The 20406-nt window shown below is 26.0% G+C and overlaps 1 protein-coding gene across 3 annotated transcripts in view; it reads left to right on the forward strand.

Annotated features, from left to right (window-relative positions):
• LOC112593043 (polypyrimidine tract-binding protein 2) overlaps positions 1 to 20406 on the forward strand; it is a 177741-nt gene that overhangs the window by 12417 nt on the left and 144918 nt on the right. For all 3 annotated transcript variants that reach the window (XM_025337269.1, XM_025337275.1, XM_025337272.1), the window contains exon 2: positions 8036 to 8070. The gene's annotated coding sequence lies outside the window, so the exon portion shown is untranslated. The remainder of the gene's footprint in view (positions 1 to 8035; positions 8071 to 20406) is intronic.

Consider the following 20406-nt stretch of genomic DNA (forward strand, 5'->3'; position numbering starts at 1 on the left):
TTTGTCAATTATTTACTATCTGACCTCTGGTGCTGCGTTTTATTTGTTAAATATTCAGTAGAGTTGGTATACCGCGTGGTAATGCTTCAAGAAAATGTTTTCGACTACTTGAAGGAAGGTAAAAATAAATTGTACATATTTTACAATGGTCTTTGCTATCTGATCGAATTTTATTAATGGTGTGTTGCAATAGACATTTTAATTTATCATTGTTCCTACGTGAGTTAAAGTTAATAATAGAAAACAAATATTCGTGAAATAGAAATTCCTTTTTGTACAAATAAGGGTTTTTATTAAATGTTTTGATGGTTTTTAATTCTGTTCGGATATTAAATGTTTTATTAACTATGATACTGGAAGTGATTTTCATAGTAGACAGTAGATATCTAATAGATTCAAGTTTGTTTCGATATTTAATGTATTTTTTTACCTATAGGTACTTTTTAGTACGTTCACTTATTTTAATATTATGTTCTACGATTTTCGAGATGAATATTTCATATTAAAATAATGCGGGTAAAACATTTATTAAATAACTCGTGTAGAAATTTAGCGATTTTTGTATTATCAGTAACTAACAAGAGAAAACGTGTAATACTTGTCCAAAATTCCCCTCGATTTTGACAATTACTTAGCGGTTAATAGTATTTGGTTGTTAATTATGTATTGTAACAATTATTTAATAAAATTATTTTATTTTATACTTATATGTGAACGAGAGCAGCATCATTCACAACAACATTGGTGCTGCTCAAGCCCCATTTCATATGGCTATTTTAAACAATCGTATTTTTCGTTGCCTGTTAAAGTACGTTTTGGTGCTAAGAAATTATATTGATTTTTCTTAATGTACACTGGGAACTAAATTTAATCTATGAATATTGTAGTCGAAGGTGCACATAATGTGTGTATTTATGCATTTTGTATGCAAGGAAGTAACTATATATCTTAGACTTAATATATATATAGCCATATGTACATGAGTTATTGAATTGCTTCGATTGAAACATCTGTTGATTGTATGCATTTGTAAGTTTATATTTTTCCGGTGCATATTACAATTTTTAATATTGTTGCAGATATCAGCGAGTTAATATAAATGTTATTTATCTTGTAAAAAATTACATGAAGTTCATTTTTATTTGAAATTTTAGAATTATATACAATTTACGTACCTTTTTACACAGATGTATTAGTCATGTACTTATAATAGTGGTATAGTTAGTACTAATTTATTAATATTTTTTTAATATAAAATAAAAATAATGATTACCGTTATACTAGTACCTACCTACCTTGAAACGCTGCGAAATTGTAGTTAAAATTAATGATATTATTGTCATTTATTATTAGTTATTACTATATTTGTTTAACGTCCACAGACTATGGTTTTAAATAAATGCTGTGAAAATAATGATTTTTAATTACTATTTGTCGAAAAATATGGATTTAATTAAATACATTTGGTGATGTTGTAGAATAAATATCCAAACATAAACTTGGATCATTTTAAATTTTCTGGGGGTAAATATCGTACCTACATTTTAATTTTTTCGATTATTTTTTTATAAAGTTCAGAATAATTTGTTACACAAATAATGTATTTAGGGGTATTTTTTTTTTATATTTATTGCATTTTTTTTAAATCACTAGTGTTATTTGAAGGGTTTTAAGGAAAATGTATGCTTCGTTCGTAAGTATTTTATTCTAAAATTCTAGTATTGTTCGATTGTGTTTATTGTATGCATTCAAAAGTTACCGGAATCAATAGTGAAATGGCGTATGTTTAAATACGTTTAATATTTTATTAATCCTAATAATATATGTTAACTATTGGTAATACTTCGGGGATCAATTTCGATTCGGACAAAAAGATACCTACTTCGCATCATTGTATAGTTATGAAATATGTAGGATTTAGCTGGTCAATACTCAGGATTAAAATAATTGGGTTTATCAGTGGGCTCAGTCAACGTCAAAATACAAATTGTGAGGTTCGATTAGTATAGATTTTATTTTGTAAATCAAATTGTCTTTTATAATAATTCATGAGTATGTGACAAGGCGTCAATGTTTTAATAATAGGTTAAGAACTTTTTTCTGTTTTAAATAAAATATTAATTATATACTGTTATTTAAAGGATTGTTCATTCGCAATATTATTATATATACAATAAATCCATAAATATTTTAGACAATACCATGCACTAGTATTTATTAAAATTTAAAAACTAACACATTACCGTATAATTGTTATTTTAATTTTATATAATGTATACCTAAGATGATTGTACATTATTAAAGAACATTAATACTTAAGCTGGCATGAAAATGTTTTGATAAATTTTCAAGTTATATTATAAACCAGTTTCGTATCTGTAGTGGCGTGTCCAAGATTTTTAATTAAGAGGGGTTCAAAGAAGACTTGAATTGACATTATAAAGTTGGCCCTAGGTATTGATAAGCAAAATAAGTTATAAGGAAATAATAGGTCTTACGTACCATATACTAATATAATAAAGTATAATTATATAGTCATATAAGGCATTACAATAAATGCAGTGGCGAAGTCGTGAAAATAATATAATGCATTTATCATATTTAATCAATAATTTAATAAAATTTAACTTAAGTCACTGAAGTTAATTATGTATCATAATACATATATATATATCAATAATTTAACGAGAACTCCAAATACTGCAATTAGAGTGTAAAATGTTTTCAACCTTAAGACTGATGATCGGTCTGGGCTTGACCTTAATTTGGTTTAGACAAGACTCGACAATATAATTATGAATAATGTACATTTTTTACATTCAGCTGTATACGTGATGGACAGGGATAACAGATTATTGTTTTGCGCTTGCAGCTGGAAACTTAATAATAATAACAGTTTTGAATTATTATAAAGGTATTAAATTTGAGGTCATATATGGTGTATTGTATTTTTCAATTCGAATATTGCACAGTATTAGAATATAATGATAAAAAACCTTGATTTCTTTATATTATTTCGACTCGTCATTCGGAAATTAGTCAAGCCATTTTTTTATTTATCATTTGTACAATACTTAGGATCATTCATTGTAAAGTATTCCAAATGATCGAAATCTAATTGATCTGGCATTATTACTATTATTGTACATGTATGCCTAGATGGTATATTTAATTATTACTTAAAAAAATAATTATAGTGAAAGTAGGAGAGTAGGTACATAAGATTATTACATTAAAATAATTAAATGTACAAAAGTGTGAAGTGGTATAGAATGAGTTGAAAATTAATTTTTTATCGAACGTTACCTATGTTATGTTATTTATAATTCATAAATTAAATAACATAAATTTTTTTTTTTTTTTATGTTTAATTTTAATTTTTTAGTTCTTACTGTCGTAATTTTCATTTGCTTATTCAAACAAAGAGATATCCATAGTAGTAGATAGTATTAGTATAATATTATGTATGTGCGGAAAAGATATTTTAGGAATTCCATTTCGTTATAATATTTACTTAAACCGTATAGCAGTAATACTAAGCGGTACATCAAAAAGTCAGAAAATATTTTATGATATGGTTTGCCGCATATTTTTTTCGAAAATCATTGCTAAACAATCTAAGGGGTGCATAATATGCATGGCATATGTATATAATTTATAACAATAATCTAGAAAATTGGAAAACAACATTCAATCTGGACTTGAGGTAGAACAGTATATATGTACGTATTTCGATTATTTATGTATTGCGTTTCAGCTTTTCCGCCACCATCTTTTGGGAATTCCCATCGTGTATAATGTAATGTTTGGCGCATAGCTAGCTGTTTATTAATTTGCCCTCGCTCTTATTTCCACTCTCTTTCTCTTCGCCATTTGCCATTATGTATTGTTACCACTGGCTGCTACAGGCCTTTGGCGACGGTTAAATATTTAAACTGTAGCCAAGTGTGCTGTTCTTAGAATATTGTTTTCTTTTCATCAAAACTGTAGATACATCACTAACGTATTCACTATACAGACTTGGTTAAAAATTATTCATTGTTTTAGTGAAATAAAAACAAAAATCAAACTATTTTTAGGGTTGTATTGGTAAGTCTTGTTTGACAAGTGAAAAAGTTAACAAATTATTTGACTCGAGAACAAATACGAACCATGCAGTTTTGCATTCTTAAAATTTTAATTATTATTTTGTATAAAGTTTATAGCTATCATTTTTATTTTTACTTATTGATGTCTTTGATCTTTTTTTTCATTTTATTTGCTTTTTGTACTAAATATTGTCGATAAACGATAATTTATTATTGCTGGTAAAAATAGATCGAAAAAATATGCTAATTATAAAAGTGTATTTATTACCATTTAACATTTCCATTGTAAAAATTACTGTTTTGATTATGATCAGTCGATTAAGGTATACGTTTGTTTGCATTATTTATTTTATATACGCGAGTATTTAAAAAATTATTGTTATTTTATTTGAAATTGTGAAAATAATGTATTTATAGTAGGTAGTTATAATATTCTGATTCAATTATGTCATTATGTTGGTTACAGTGTAGTTTCAAAGCTATTATCAATGTGTGTTAATCTGGAATTCAATCTGTTTTTTTCAATTCGTCGGTCAATTATTAATGCTCTCGGTACAAAAGTGTTTTTGCTCAATTAATAAAAATAACAGCTTTCAAATGGCCTAGTGTCAATCTGCCATTGTTTTTACGTTGTTTTTATTGGCTGAGTTCATTATGACATAGTCGGGGTGATTTTGAATAGCTACATTTCAGATTTCGAAGAGTCGTTCTGGATAATTATTCGATTACATCTATATAAAGGTTTTGATTTTCACGTGCTATGTTGCTTTTGTCGCTAAAAACTTTTATTTTGTAAATCTATAACGCATACTAAACATGTATCTTTACCGTGTTGTTTACAAGGAATACATTATTATTAATTATATATATATATATATATATTTCATTAGTTTTATTTTAATATTAACTATTACGAAGTGTTATATAATATAATATGAGATTAATGTATTTTTTCCGGAAAAAGAATGTTGTAATCGATATTAAAAGCTAAAATTGTGTTTGTATGAATTCGTTATTTATCGCTACCGTTAAAATTAACGTATATGTTATAAGTTTAACAATATCTAACAGTGTAATATGTGTATGTATTAGTAACTAAACCACAAACCTAATACATATAAAAGTTTAATAATGAATAAAAACGTATTGGAATTCGCATTTGATTTTTTTATATTTTATTTACCGGGCATAACAATATTTTCTTAATTTAATTCATAGACTATATTTTTTCCAATAGTATAAAAAATAAATTCAGTTATTATTAGCGTCACGGCGTTTTATATATGCTATCTAACATTCATGCTCGTTGGTCATTGATTTATTTGTACATTTTAGAGGACTTTGGTCAATTTTAATATGATTTTACATAATTAATTGTAATTATGTTAAGTTTTCACTTACTTTTACTGTTTTAACTTTTAAGTATGGTTTTTAATTATCAGAATTACTTTTAAGTTTGTGTAGAGTTGACCATTTATTTTTTGTGATTGGTTTGACATGTATCTTATAAAATATTTAAGTAACGTCCGTTTTAATTAGTGTTGTTATTATAAATTTAGTTTTTAGGGTTTTGTTTATTGATTATTTTTTCTCATTTAGTATTTTGTTACTTTTATTTTTGTATTAACATTTGAGGTTTAAGATGCGATGTAATATTTTAATGTATTTACTGTTATTTCCTTAATTTTTTTCAGTTTCTGTTGATAAATTAAATGTCGAATGACATGCTTAGTCAGAGGTATTTTCTATATTCATTACTAGTATATATAATATAAAATAGATCAGTTTAAGAGCGTTTGAGGTGAATACTTATATTAATAAATAAATGTTTTTATTTGAAAGAAGTTTGGGACTTATATAAATCATATGTTTTTTCTGTTTCTATAGTAAAATATTAAGTGCAATCACGATAGCTTTATTACATCCATAAACATAGACGTAAAGTATGTTCCATCCAATTCCGTTACCGTTAAATCATTAGAGAAATCGTGTTTTCCTATTTTCGTTGGTGGTTTATGATTAAGCGAAAACAAGATCGCCTTCAACCTTTTGTGGACTCACATGAACACTGTGGAGAGGTAGCACCCGTTCGTCGTCATGGTTTAATGTTTAATCCCCACACAAGGGTCTGTATTTTAGGCGGTCCAGCCAATTTGCGCGATAATCCGGCTTGTCCCGGTGGGAATCTTGGTTCCAGGATTATGAAGGTTGTCGTAAGGGGTTAGTAGCGGGCTAAACCATTTGTGTAGCGAGATCGAAGACAATTTATTTTCCCGTGTTAAGATTAGCTGTTGGTTGTTTCCCAATCACGAAATAGTTTATTTTTGAACGTCAAATGCGTCATCAAATTGTTTGAGTGTAAGGTAGAACATACTTAATATTATGAATAATTTGTTTTTTATATCAAAACATAATTCAGATAAGTATATTGGTCGAATTACTGAATAATATCCACTAATAGTTTACAATGTAGTATGGTATATACTATATTTTAATTGTCCATAATGTTTTGTAAATACAATAAATTAAGTACGAGATTCTATAGTTTATGAAATTTAAATTTAACTTGATTAAAAGTGTATTGTATACTTATTATTGTTATCTTAACTGATTATGAAGGAAATGGGTTTTATAATAGTTATTATTATAGCTAAAACAAAACTGAAAATAAATTACCTTTTTACGACACTATTAAGAAAATTTGTCTACGTATCAAAGAAAAATAACTCATAGAAAAATACAAAAGAAAACATATATGCTGAAATGCAATGTGGCCTTATTCATTTTAAATATTTTGATAGAATTTGATTAAACATAAAATTATTTAAAAAAAAAAAAAAAATAATTGATCTAAAAATAATATTACCATATTCTGTATAAAATAAATGTTTAAATGTAAAACATAGAGATAGTTCTTACATTGTCAAAAATATAAATTTTCAATAAATAAATAAAAATATATACAATTATAATTTAAGTATAGTACCTAAGTACGTATAGGAATAGTTTGTTTATCGTTGAAAATATAAAATTATAATGTTTAATAAGTTATGTACTTACACCTTGGTTTCTATTTTAAATTTTATTTTATTATATTAAAACATTCTGAATGTATTTATTTTCTAAGTATTAGTTAAATTACTTGATACTTAATTCTAATTTTTTCATTTGTTTTATGTTGTGTAGTTTTATTGCAATTATTTTTATACCTAGATTTAATTTTTGCAAGTATTTCAACTTGTGTTTTATGCAATACAGCAATAAAAGCATAGCTGAGTAGATGAGGCGAATTAAATTGAGCATTATGTTCGATTACATTTTTAGATGTATTATTAGTTGTTCTACAAAATATAACGATATAATTTAATATGAAAATGATTAAAATATTAAAAAAAAATATTTATTAAAGTTAAATCTTCTTTACGAAAGGTATAAAAAAATTTGCAGTCAATATGGGTAAGTAGTAGATTGATTGTGGTATTAGGTATATTATTTCAAAATTCTATTATTCCTAAAGAATAAAACTGTTTTTTAAATAGTGTTTAAATGATTGTATTATGTTTATAACGGTCAGTATCACGGATAAAATTAACATTATTGTAATAATTTTAACGAACATTTTAAGAAACTAATTTATAAGCAACAGTTGTACATATTGTGTTCATTTTAAATGTATCTACCTAAGAAAATTACGTTATTTAATAAATACTTGAAGATAATAATTTATAAAATCTTAGTTTTTATTCAATCATGTTTTACTGGTTATTATGTAACATTATAAAATGTTATTGTTGATTTTATAAATGAGTATTGGAACAGTCTAAGTTTAAAATACTTATAAAGTGTTCTTTATGCATTAATATGTAATTTATTTTACCATTAATATAGCCATAGTGTTTATGTATAGTTGACATTTAATTATCAACAATTGTATTTCTTTGTTTTAGATTATTCAAAAATATAAAATCAGACTGTTAATTTGGTAAGTTATGTAATTAAATATTTTTTTCAACTACATTCAGTGATAATATTCTCAATAAATTAGTGTATATTAGTATAAATTATTTTGTGATATCACAATGGTTTGTTTTTATTTTTATTTTGTAATATTTTATAAAGTTGTCTAATTTTTAAATCGTTGACCTGAAAACTTGTATGCTGAAATGTACGTGATTAAGTTTTAATATTAAGAAATAATTCATGCTAAAAATAATTTTATGATATTGACTCTGACTACTTAGTTAATTAAATAATGAATGTAATTAATTAAGTATTTAGTAATCGATATTGAAAAACTAGAGAAACAGTTATTAATACTACATTATAGGTATACACAATATACACTATATAAATATTTTTTCAATATAATAGTATATTTAGTGATATTTATTCACTTTCATACAAGAATTTAATTGAGAAATTTGTTTAAAATTAATTTTTATTGTGTATAAATAATATGGATATAAAGAAGTAATGATATAAGTACTAATAATAAAATTAGAAAATTGAATATAATTGGACAAAGTTATAATCAAACAAAAACAATGACTCCTACTCATGATACTTAAAATGTTACACATAACCACACGTTCACCCAGTTTATTTCATAATTTTTTTTATTCCAAGATATAATAGTTGAACTATATTAATAAATTTCTTGTTAGTTGTTAACATTTCATTAAGACCACGATGTAGTATTTCAAGTTGCGTCCTAAACAAATATTTAAGAAGGGTGAATTAAGTATAATATATTTATTATATTTAAGTTATAATTAATCATAACTTACTTATATTATTTATGCAGCGAAATTAGAATAAAGGTCTTGAAATTGAATGTCCTTCTCCTGAAAATGTCCCTGATATAGAGTTTAGACTATTATAAAATAATGGACAAAAATACGTAAATATTTAATGACAAAAAAAAAAAAGCTCATAGTTTTTAAATAAAACAAAAAAAAAAAACAGACTAGTGCTTTGTGTATAGTTATAGATAATGCCAGAAATTATTATTTATAATTAATTTATATTATAATTATATCAATGGATGTAAATATAGATAATTAGAAAATTACAATTATAGAACAATCAAAAAATGTCAAGGTTACAATTATTTAAATACATTTTTTTATTAAAAAGTAAAAGGTAAATAGATTTATTAAGAATAATCTTTCTTGTTATTATTACAGCAAGTTAAAAATAATTTGATTTTTGTTCTGTTAGAGGTTGTTCAAATATTTAAGACATTCTTCCCAAAAATATGTCACTGCTAATATCAGATAAAATTTACAATACTAGTTATGTATAGTCGAAATTAAAATACATTTTATAATTAAACACACTAAAATTGAGTATTTGTACTATATATATTTTATATATTGTATAAACTAAGTTATCAAGTGAGGAGACTCACAGTATCAAACCTAACATATTAAGAATGAATAAAAGTTATTATTACCTAAACTTTATGTAACCAAAAAAATAATTCATTTTACTTAGAATTTGTTTGTTGTAACTAAAATTACTCATTTTTATCACTCATCTATGTAGACGGGCAGCACCTACTTATAATGTTTCATTATTTTATGCCATCTGAATACATAACAATAATCTGATCCGTGGAAATCATTTGTTAAAAAGAGAAAATCTAATGTTTTTATATTTAATGTGAATGCGTTTTGTTACCCATGTTAAAAATATTTAAATAAGAAATATGACGTCATTTGTGTAGCTTAAATAAAATACGTATAATGTAAAGACGTGATTCGATTTGAGTTTTCATGTTTATGAAATTTAATCTCTTGACATTTCTTTTTTACGGAGTTACGTTTGGGCATTTTTTTTAAAGTAGATATAAACTGAAAATTATATTTTTCTCTGCACTGCATCTTACTTTTTTTGGTTTAATGAAATGAGGAGTAAAAACTGAATTTTCTTTTGGAGTTTTAATTATAGTTAACTTAAATTCTACAATAATTGTATACGTTAAAACTTTAATAATAACAAATATACAGTATATGTATATAAGGTGAGATTTTGTATAATAATAGGTACCTGTGTGATGAATATAAATATTGAAAAATAAAATGGTTTTCTTAGTAAATGAAAATAATTTTTTCATTTAATTTGCGTATTGTTGAAATTTCAAACAAGTAAAATTTATAATAATGTTATTATTTAGGATTTTAAGCTTAACAGTTTTTGCCTATCAGTACACTTTAAAGAGTTCTACTAATAATATTATTTTATTTATAAAATACTATTATGCCATTTTACAATATTTTTATATTTATTATTTTTATTATACATATGTTTGTTACATTTCATAATCATAATTCTGTTGATACTTACTAATAGTTTCTAATGTTTTTATAACGTTTTAATTAATATATATTAATTCACGTATATTATTAAATATAGTATACAATTAAATACATTACATAATAGATGATGAATTATCTTTTTACAAAGCCATTGGTATTTAATTAATGGGCGGTGAAATTGTGGCGAACAAGAGGTCTCATTATAGATTGGGCGTTATTAATGAGTTAAATTAAGGGTGCTGACGGATAACGGATTGGGATTAATGGGTACTTAAAATGATTTGATGTCGATTAAACAGTGTCTCGGCGTTCTATTTGGTTATTCGGTCATATCATAAGTCACAAAATTTGAATCTTTAAGATGATTTTATGGTATATGATATAGGTAGTTCTTATTTAAAGTTATTATGTTTACAATTCGTTTAGCTATTTGAATTAAGCACTTTATACTTTATTTTAATACCACATAGTGTTAAAATTCGATTTTATTTAACAGTATTAATTGATTTTGTGGTATTATTGTTAAAAGGATTTGAGTAAATATATATATATTTACATGTATATTAATAGTTTTTTATATTTATTATTCCAATCATTTTTAATTTTCGGCTAAAAAAATATTAATATTTTACTAAAATTTGTTACAGATTTATATAGATAATAAGCATTTTAGTTTGTATTATTAATTTTTAGAAAATTTAAAATATGCTAACAAATTATAAAAATGATTTATTTATAAAGTTTTATTGGTACTCGTTTTGTCAAAACCTTAAAAATATAAGTAATATAGATAAGTATTATTTTTATTTAAATTAGAGTACACGAGTTCGTTAAATCGAAAAGTTTCTTACATTTTGTTTTCAATGATATCGCTATCATTTCTCATATAGGATCTTATGTAAGCTTATTAACAGATAGGCGGGTTTTGAGGAGTCAGTATAAGTAGATGCTGTAAGGTGGTAAAAACTTTTTGGAAGTGCATACTACCGGATCAGAAGAACTTCCGGTTGTATAATCTTAATTAAATCACATTAAAATTTCTGCAAAACGACAGAGTTCAATATTATTAGTCACGCATCGTCGGTGTACAAATGCACATGAAAAACAGTATTGTTGAAATGTATATTGGTTATTTTCTACGTTGGGATGTATATGGTTTGCAGAATATGACCAAAAGTTTAAACATTTATAGTAAGTTTATACCCATAGTCGGATGATGAGACAAAAACATAATTTTAGATTCAAAGGAGTAAGGACATGGGTCAAATTAATTTTGAAATGTAGAGCTTACGAAAGGATTTATGTCTTGTATAACTAATCTACAAAAGGATGTTTTTAGATTGGAAAGTAATGGACTATATATAGAAATAAATTAATTATGTTGCGGAAATGATAACGTGGGTTTGTTAAAGAAATGTTCGGATTGGTGTACTATCTAAATGTGTGATTCACCTAACGTTCTGTCCAGATGTCGAATGAAATGTGAAGTTGCCCTATTTATTTTTTTTAAAATTGCACTCTTGGGGTTTTCGTTGTGTGTAAACTTTTTGTGTACATTTTTTACCAACGGTATTAATTTATCGTCATAACCTTTTTTTCCATTCCCCCTTCCATTACTAACCGTCTTCACAACGACCCAACTGAAGAGGAAACCGCTCCGTTTTCATTTGCGAAACCCATTAGGATTAAGGAGTCTTAAGAAGGACAAAAACCCTCCCCCACGTTTCAACTGATATACACCCCTTTCTCATCGGGTAAAATAGACCTGTGACGGTTACGAAGTAATGTTTCTCATATAAATTCCATTTCCTTTAATTTCTCGGTATTTTGTGGCTATGGGGAACAGTACAAACTAGAGAGGGTTATTATGAAAACGGGTGAAATGCCGTGATTTATAAAATACCTGTCCTGTATATAATTATTGTATGGGAAAACATAATCCTTTTCTTCCTTCTAAGCTGCTATTTACCTGCTTTGGCGAGAGACTGGTTATTGTATTTTGTTTGAAGTTAAAAAAAAATACTCTTTGTAATTGCTAAAGTGGTTTTGCAAGGGCAGTATTAAGCATTACATATAGTTAAATAGCTATTTTATTTGCAGTTTTCTCCCTCTTATGCTGTAATAATATGCGTTTTCTATGATATATATAGATCGCAACTCGGTTGTACTGTAGCATTATTGTGGCGTATCATTATATATGAATGCCATCAATGATGAAAATTGACTGATAAAATGACCCTGTTGTAAATTAAAGTCCATGAAAATCTATTGGGAAAACGATCTGTGATTTTGGCTATGAACTTTGCAATTTAACTCGGAACCTTGCCAATTGGCCTGCTATTCATTCATTCCATACGCCATACTGTTTGAAAAGTGCGACACATCACGTTTTGACATTAACAGTCGAGAAATTATTACTATATACTGAAATCAGTAACGTATTTTAATGTGCCTTTTTTTTAAACCTATTATAATAATACATGGGTCATTTTGTCTTTTGTTCGTGTGGTTCTAATTTAGAGTATTGTCGTGAAATGCGTTGAATGGGGAACAATATGTGGTTAAAAGGGGCGTTCCATTAGGTGCCATCAACGACTCCCGGAGTTCAGTTACACTTGTACATGTCTGTACATCACAATCTCACTCGTTATCATAATATACTGTTTTTCCATGTACGGAATTCTATAGTAGTTAGGTATAGTAGATATGTGATCAATTTAAAAAATGTATACTTTATATAATAAAAATATAAATAATAATATAGGTTGATACTTTTATATTTATGTTCATTTAACTATTATATAAATCAAGTTTCAAATGTGTGCTGATTATTTTTATATAAATTAATATACGTAGATCATTGTAATTTTAATTTTGTACATACAGTTTATGTATTTACTTGTACATTATTTATAATATTTTTGATGTAGTAATAGAGCGCATTTTAATTTGTTAATAAAAGAATGCTATGTACGCAACCGTTTGTCTTGGTTTTGAATATACACTTTATTAAAAAAAAATAATAATAAATAAAGTATATTAAATGTATACATATATAACAATATATGAACAAATACTAAAGTTTCGTTCCATATTTCCAATACACTTTTATTGTTTTTGATATTAAAATAAATGTATTATTTTCTATCAAGACAATATAATTACATTTTCGCTCGTAAGTTTTTTAAATTTATTTTTATTTTAAAGTGAGTTATAAATATTTTCAAATATTTTTATATAGTATCTATACTTAAAACTCACTTAAAATTAAAATATTAATAAAGCAACGGTAAAGCATGAATAATGCTATTGTTTGAATGCACTATGTAATGAATTTAACTTAAATTATTTATATTGATAAATTTACTATGTACAATATGTATTACTGTCTGTGATGATGTGTTCATGTGTCTAAGGTTTTTAATTTACTGAATGAAGAGTATTAGGTTGTTTGGTTTTGTAGTGGGAAAATGGGGCACGATCGATCACTGCATATACCGTCATCGTCTGTAATCTGTATACATGCGAACACTATATTTCCTTCCGATCCCTTCTATAGATTTATTTCTCTCTTTCTCCCCCCTTCTCTCAAATTTTACTATCGACCCTCTCGTTTTAGCACGGTAAATGCGTATATAGCTGATATGCCAACTTTCAGCAGGGAATTTCCATTTGTCCGGCATGCATAATTAACTCTGAGCCCCCTCTTCTCCTATAGAGCCAAGTTTCCCAGTTTTCGATCACCCTCGGGAAAACTTTACTCCTTCCTCAAGCTTTAGATACATGTCAGTCAGATGTACGAGAAGAGAGAAGGCCAAAATAGGATTGAGGTATAAAGCGCATAGAAATTGACTGTTGTCTGATAAACATAGTTCTTTTCAAGAACATTTAAAATATATATACGAGTCTAGTGTTTCCTGTTTTTTTTTTTTTAATGTTATTTTTATCCGTAAATTGGTTTTTCTATTTAACGGTTGTGTTGATATATCTTATGCTTACCTACTTAGGAAAAAAACGTGGGCACGAAAAATTATGTATTATTTTTTTATCACGTTTTAGATTAATTAAAATACGTAAATATATAATACATTTTTAAAGGCCTTTATTATAAACTAAAGGGATTAGGTAATGATGTTACAATATAAGTTTTTATTCGCACTTTAACCGTGTTATAATTTGTTAAATGATAAATGTATTATATTGATCAAACTTGAAAGCATATTATGTGATTAAATCGAATGATAGGTACTTTACAATATTACTATATATTATAATTTTCGATTTTATTATTATATAGAAAATGCGTATTATGTTCTATGTTTAGAAGTTTATTCATTTTGGCAATTGATAATTATTGTGGCTCTGTGAATTGCGTGGACTAGGTAATATAATAATTTTAATTTCTTAATTCTGCATTTATGAAATCAGTTTAGGAATAAAAATATACGTACTAAAGAAATTTGATTCATTTATTTATATAGCTATATACCTCAGTGTGTTAAAATTACAATGCCTGGTAGGTAAACGTTATACGATTAAATAATGTTATTCTAGTCCAATTATTCTACGTTACAACGTATATGTCTTCTGTTTAGATACTGCATTTTTAAAGTATATAATTTATAATATTTTTTTTTTCCGTCTATACAAAATGTGGATTTAAGTGTAACTAAAATATATTAATAAAATAAAATACTAATTAATTACTCATCTACATATATAACCATTAACCATTATATTATGTATTAATATATTTGTTTTGAATATTTTAATTATTAATTGTATAATGTGATACAGAATAATTTTTTATTACTTTTATTTAAAACATGTTTGCGTTCCTAAATAAAAAATTCAAAATACAATGAATGCATTTTTTTTATGAAACGTTGCAAGTAAAACTAGTTGTATATATTTATGTTGTATAAAAACAGATATTGAAAAAAAAATAGACACAAATATTTTGGGTAAGCCGCACTAAAGGTAGGTATGGTATAGAGCCTATTTTAGATAGGCGTTTTATCAGGGAATATTTGTTAATGGTTATCATCATATTTTATAAATTATTTTTTACAAAACTATATTATTTATGTGGTTGCTATTATAGAAATACATTTTTTAAATTAAATTTATATGAGTTGAGGTACAAAGAATATGAACATATATTTCTTGTATCTATAAAAGTCAAATCTCTATTATGTTCAAAGCTTAGTTTTTTTTCAAGAAAAAAATTATGATAAAAAAATTAATTGATAATGCCGTAAACGTTGTAGATTTTCTTCTATAGTTAAGGTTTTAATCGGAAAAAATGTTATTAATATAAATCAAAATTATTACGACATGATTATTAAAACCATCGTCATAAATATTCTTTGCCTTCCATTTTCAACCCTGCAAGTACCCGTGAATCGTATTGTATTTTAAATCGTCTCGAGTGGTCGACGAATATAATATTTTTCGTATATATTACTGTGAATGTATTTTGTGACAAGTTTAGATCTTCTGTCTGGGAACAACAGTGTGCGTGCGTGCATGTGGATGCGTGCGTGCATGATGTATACGAGTGTGTGTGTATGTGTGTCATTTTTGGTATTTCATTACTGTATTCTATCATCGAAATCTTGAAGGGTTGTGATGAAGAGCGCTAAAGCTCCAAAATTAGTCTCTTTACCGCATGAAGTGAACCCTTCTTACCCTCTCTTTATATATAGTCTTCCTTCATACTATGTCCGTGACGTGATTAAACTCTTGTCAGTCGGACAGGCCGATAATTATATTTCCGGAACGTTTGGCTCGTGACTTATTTTTCATTACATCTATGACGTTGTATGTGCTAACATTTTAGTATTTTCACTTATACATACAAAATTAGTATTTAGTATTAGTGTTATTAAATTATATTTTATGACATTCATATTTATTTATATGCATATACATAGTACTATATATTTACACTACTATAATTATCATTAATATTTTTAAAAATCATCAAATATAAATATACATGAGTTTAATAATCTGTTTTCTTGGAAAGTGTTATGTAGGTTTATGCTTATACATTTTTATTAATCGTCATAGTCTACATAAAATCAGATTTAGAGAAATAAATTAATGTCTTAGATCACAGCATTATATTGCCAATAAAAATTAGCTAAATGGGTTAAGTATTTGAATGCGACAGATAAAACTTATTCATATTATTTTTAGATTTTGAGTGTTAAATACTTTTAATTTATAAGATTATTTTATTGATATACATATTTATATAAACAAAAAGTTTGAAAGTTTGTATTAAAATAACACACATTCTTATTAAAATTGTGTTTTTTTTTTTGAAGTTTGTTTAGCTGTATTTATCGGCCATGTATTAACAATTAACATAAAGGTAGACTAAATTAATAAATTTCATAAAATATTGTTTAATTAATTTTTATTTTGAATTTATAATCACGCATCGATGGGGTTATTGCTTATGGATTTTGTACTACAAACAAAATATGGTGTGTAAAGAAAGAAAAGAATAGGTATAGGTCCAACGGTCCATAATGTTCACTAAGTCCATTTTTTTTAGCCATGACAGGAAACGTGAATAGTTTGAGAGTTGAATTTTGTTTTCATTATATTTTTTACACGCATGCAACATTTAGTTTTTTTTTTTTTACAGTGAATGTGTTTGTGTTGTTTGTTTTTTTATACTTATATATTTTGTGGTGTTGACAGATTGATAATGCTTAAAAAAAAAAATATTGTGCATTATTTTATTTTAGATTCTGAAAAAAGTAATGAAAATGTATAGATTCTTAAAATAACATAATTTTTATACTATATAAAAATATGTCATTAACAATATAAACAAAATTATAGTCATAAATACCCCATTTATTTTGTTTTTATTTTGACTTCAATCAATTATATCTGCTGGTTAGTACATTTTGTTCAGTATAAAAGAGAATTTAAATAATTGGTACCCAGTAACACAATTTTGAATGCTTTAATGATTATAATTTTTTTATTATGCCTTTCATTTATTTGATGAATACTAAACTTAGTTTATATATTCTATTTATTATTTTAGTTTTCTTATATACGCCTAGGTAATTAAGAAACATTATTTATTTATTAACTATGTATAAAGGACGATTCTTCTAACAGCGAATCTTACATTATTTCGAAAAATAATAACTTTTTTAGAAATAAGAAAAAGTTTGTTTGGAAAATATAAGAATCTTGCAATTTTAGCAAACTAAGTTGCTCTCCTTTTCACCATTGTTATATTAAATTTGTAAGTAAATTGACTATATTCACCTTTTATTTTTTTTAAAATTAATTCAAATATCTTAAATCTATAATTTAATTATTTATAAATTAAAAACCATTGTTTGATATATTTTATGTATCAGAACTTTTTGAAAAGTACCTAATATTTTATTTTTGATTTCCTGGGAATACAAAGTGTTTGATAGTAAAATATAAAATAATAAAAAAAGAGGAAAAGAGATAACCGCTTTGCTGTTAAGTAGGTGTCAAGTACTCAAATGTACGTATTTCATCATTGAGTTAGTCACTGTTATGATTTTTCCTTTGAAAATTGAACATCAAATTTCGTATAAATTTGGCTTAAAATATTAATTAGTTTTTTTTTTTTTTTTTTTTTTTATTTCAATTGCAAAAATAATAACTTATAATGATTTGGTATTAACTTTTCGTGATTTTTGACCAAGTCTAAATTTATTAGATTTTTTAGTTCCAATATAAAATACTCTTGAGAAATCTTGTATTCAATTTTTAAATTTTGTATTCAGTTAAAACATTTTTGTTGACGTTTAAAGAAAAAATAAATAAAAGTATAATTTAAATGTCTAGGAACTACTTTAAAAGTGTCAAAGTATTTTGAAAAATTTTACTATGTATATTAAATGCTAATATAAATATTTGGCGAAATTTTTAAGTATCTATAGTGGTTATTAATTTTTGAATTAAAACATAGTAAGTAAATCGATTTTTGTTAAAAACTTGTTTTATGTAATAATCTCTGTATTATCTAATTTTTTTAAGTTAAAAATTAAAGCATTTTTTATATTATAAGTAAATCGTGTACATATTAATCGCTCTACTTTTACGTATTAACTGATTGTTAATTAAATTGTTTGTGAGATTGAAAATTCACTTACAAACTACTATTTGTTCATTGGGTCTAGTATATTATATTAATATTTAAATATATTTTTAGAATATGTATGGTCTATTTAGTACAATATTGTTAAAAATAAATCGATCATGTAATTTTACAAAAAAATAATACATACAAATCAATTTAATATTGTCGGCAGTTAATAAAATATTACCTAGTTAACTATTAGTGTGGATTATTGAACCGACCAATGAGAAATGTTAGTTTAAGGCGTTAAAACACTAGTGCTGAAATCATGACGACGTACGTTTTTAAAATGCTTGATAATAATTATGGAATATATTTATGATTTTGTTTTTATATATTTTATAAATATTGTTTATATACAGACTGCTGTAGACAAGAGCTCGCAGAAATAAAACTGAAAAAAAATCATAAATATTGTTATTGGTAGGTAATACCTATAGGTATTTTTTTTAGTTATATTTCTGCGAGTTCTTGTCCACAGCAGTCTGTATACAAACAATATTCATAAAATATATACCCTTATGTATTACCTCCTCATGTACGATGGCAAGTGTAGGTACGGTCGGTTAATCGCATAGGCCATAGTTGTTGCGTATTACACGCGCACCACGCTGTAATGTATTAAATATCGACATTGACACGTTGACCGATGAAGACCTCTGTCGAGAGGGATTTCCGTGGGCATATCTAAAGTACGAAGGATTAAGTGAGTATTTACTGCGACGCGCAAACAGCCTTTTTCATTGTTGCAACAGATACAGGTACCTACATAGTTGATCCTTGGGTGTAGAAAACGTTGAGCCGCACCAAACATATGCACATTGCACACCGTACGCTTTCACTGGACGTAGGATTATCGCATGTACTTGATCCTTACAAATGTTTTTATTTCGTATGCAAAAAAATAAATATATCAAAATGCTAACAGTTTTCTATAAAACATATTTGTTCTGCCCATCGCGTGAGTGGTGGAGTAAGGGAGTTATGTTGCTGCATTACGACGGTAAGGTAATGCGTTCAGCTGGGTTCCTGGACATTAGCGGTTTATGAATTATTAAAATATCTGACTGCCAGGAGTTTCTTCGCCGGTGCTGAGTCCATTAGACACTGGCAATATATCCGGGAGTAGAGGGGAACCCGGCAAAGGTCGGAATAGTCGATGATGGTGGTGGTGGTGGTGGTGATGATGGTGGTGGCGGCGGTAGTTTCTCTCTCGGGGATCCTTGTGCACCAGTTTTACATAAACCTCTCTGTCTGAAAAAAAAAGAACGTCTGTCGGGATCAAAAAAATATTGTAAATGGATAAGAGGAGAAAAATATATTATATCGGTTGAAGGCGGAGTTGGTATTTACACTTGGAAACAGTGAAATATATATTTAGTAGCCCGTTCGATTGGCTCGGTGATGGGAGTTTTTTTTTTTTAATAACATCATTTTTCTCAAACGTCAAAAACTTTTGGTTTTATATTACGGTGTTCGTCAAAAAATAAATATATGTATATATATCCTTTATCCTTTATCGTCATTACCTGAGTTAAAAATCGTATACAAAAAATGTGTACTTTGTGTTTCTAACAACGTTCAAGGACTTCTTAATTAGTTTTTTGCCGTTAGAGGAAAAGCAACATTTAATCAGTTTAATTGATATTAACGTAAAACGGTAGTTTTTTTAAAATAAAATGGCTAATGACTCGAAAATCTTGAATGCGCGTCTAAACAGTATAAATCCATTGTTTAAAAATTATATTTTTAACAGCTTCTAAGATAAATATCGAATGGAAAACCTTTATACAATATAACTCTTTTCTGTTGTTATTTTAGTATTTTAAATTGCTCGTGATAA

This window comes from Melanaphis sacchari, unplaced genomic scaffold (assembly GCF_002803265.2).
Source record: "Melanaphis sacchari strain LSU unplaced genomic scaffold, SCAv2.0 Contig19_pilon_pilon, whole genome shotgun sequence".
NCBI lineage: Eukaryota > Metazoa > Arthropoda > Insecta > Hemiptera > Aphididae > Melanaphis > Melanaphis sacchari.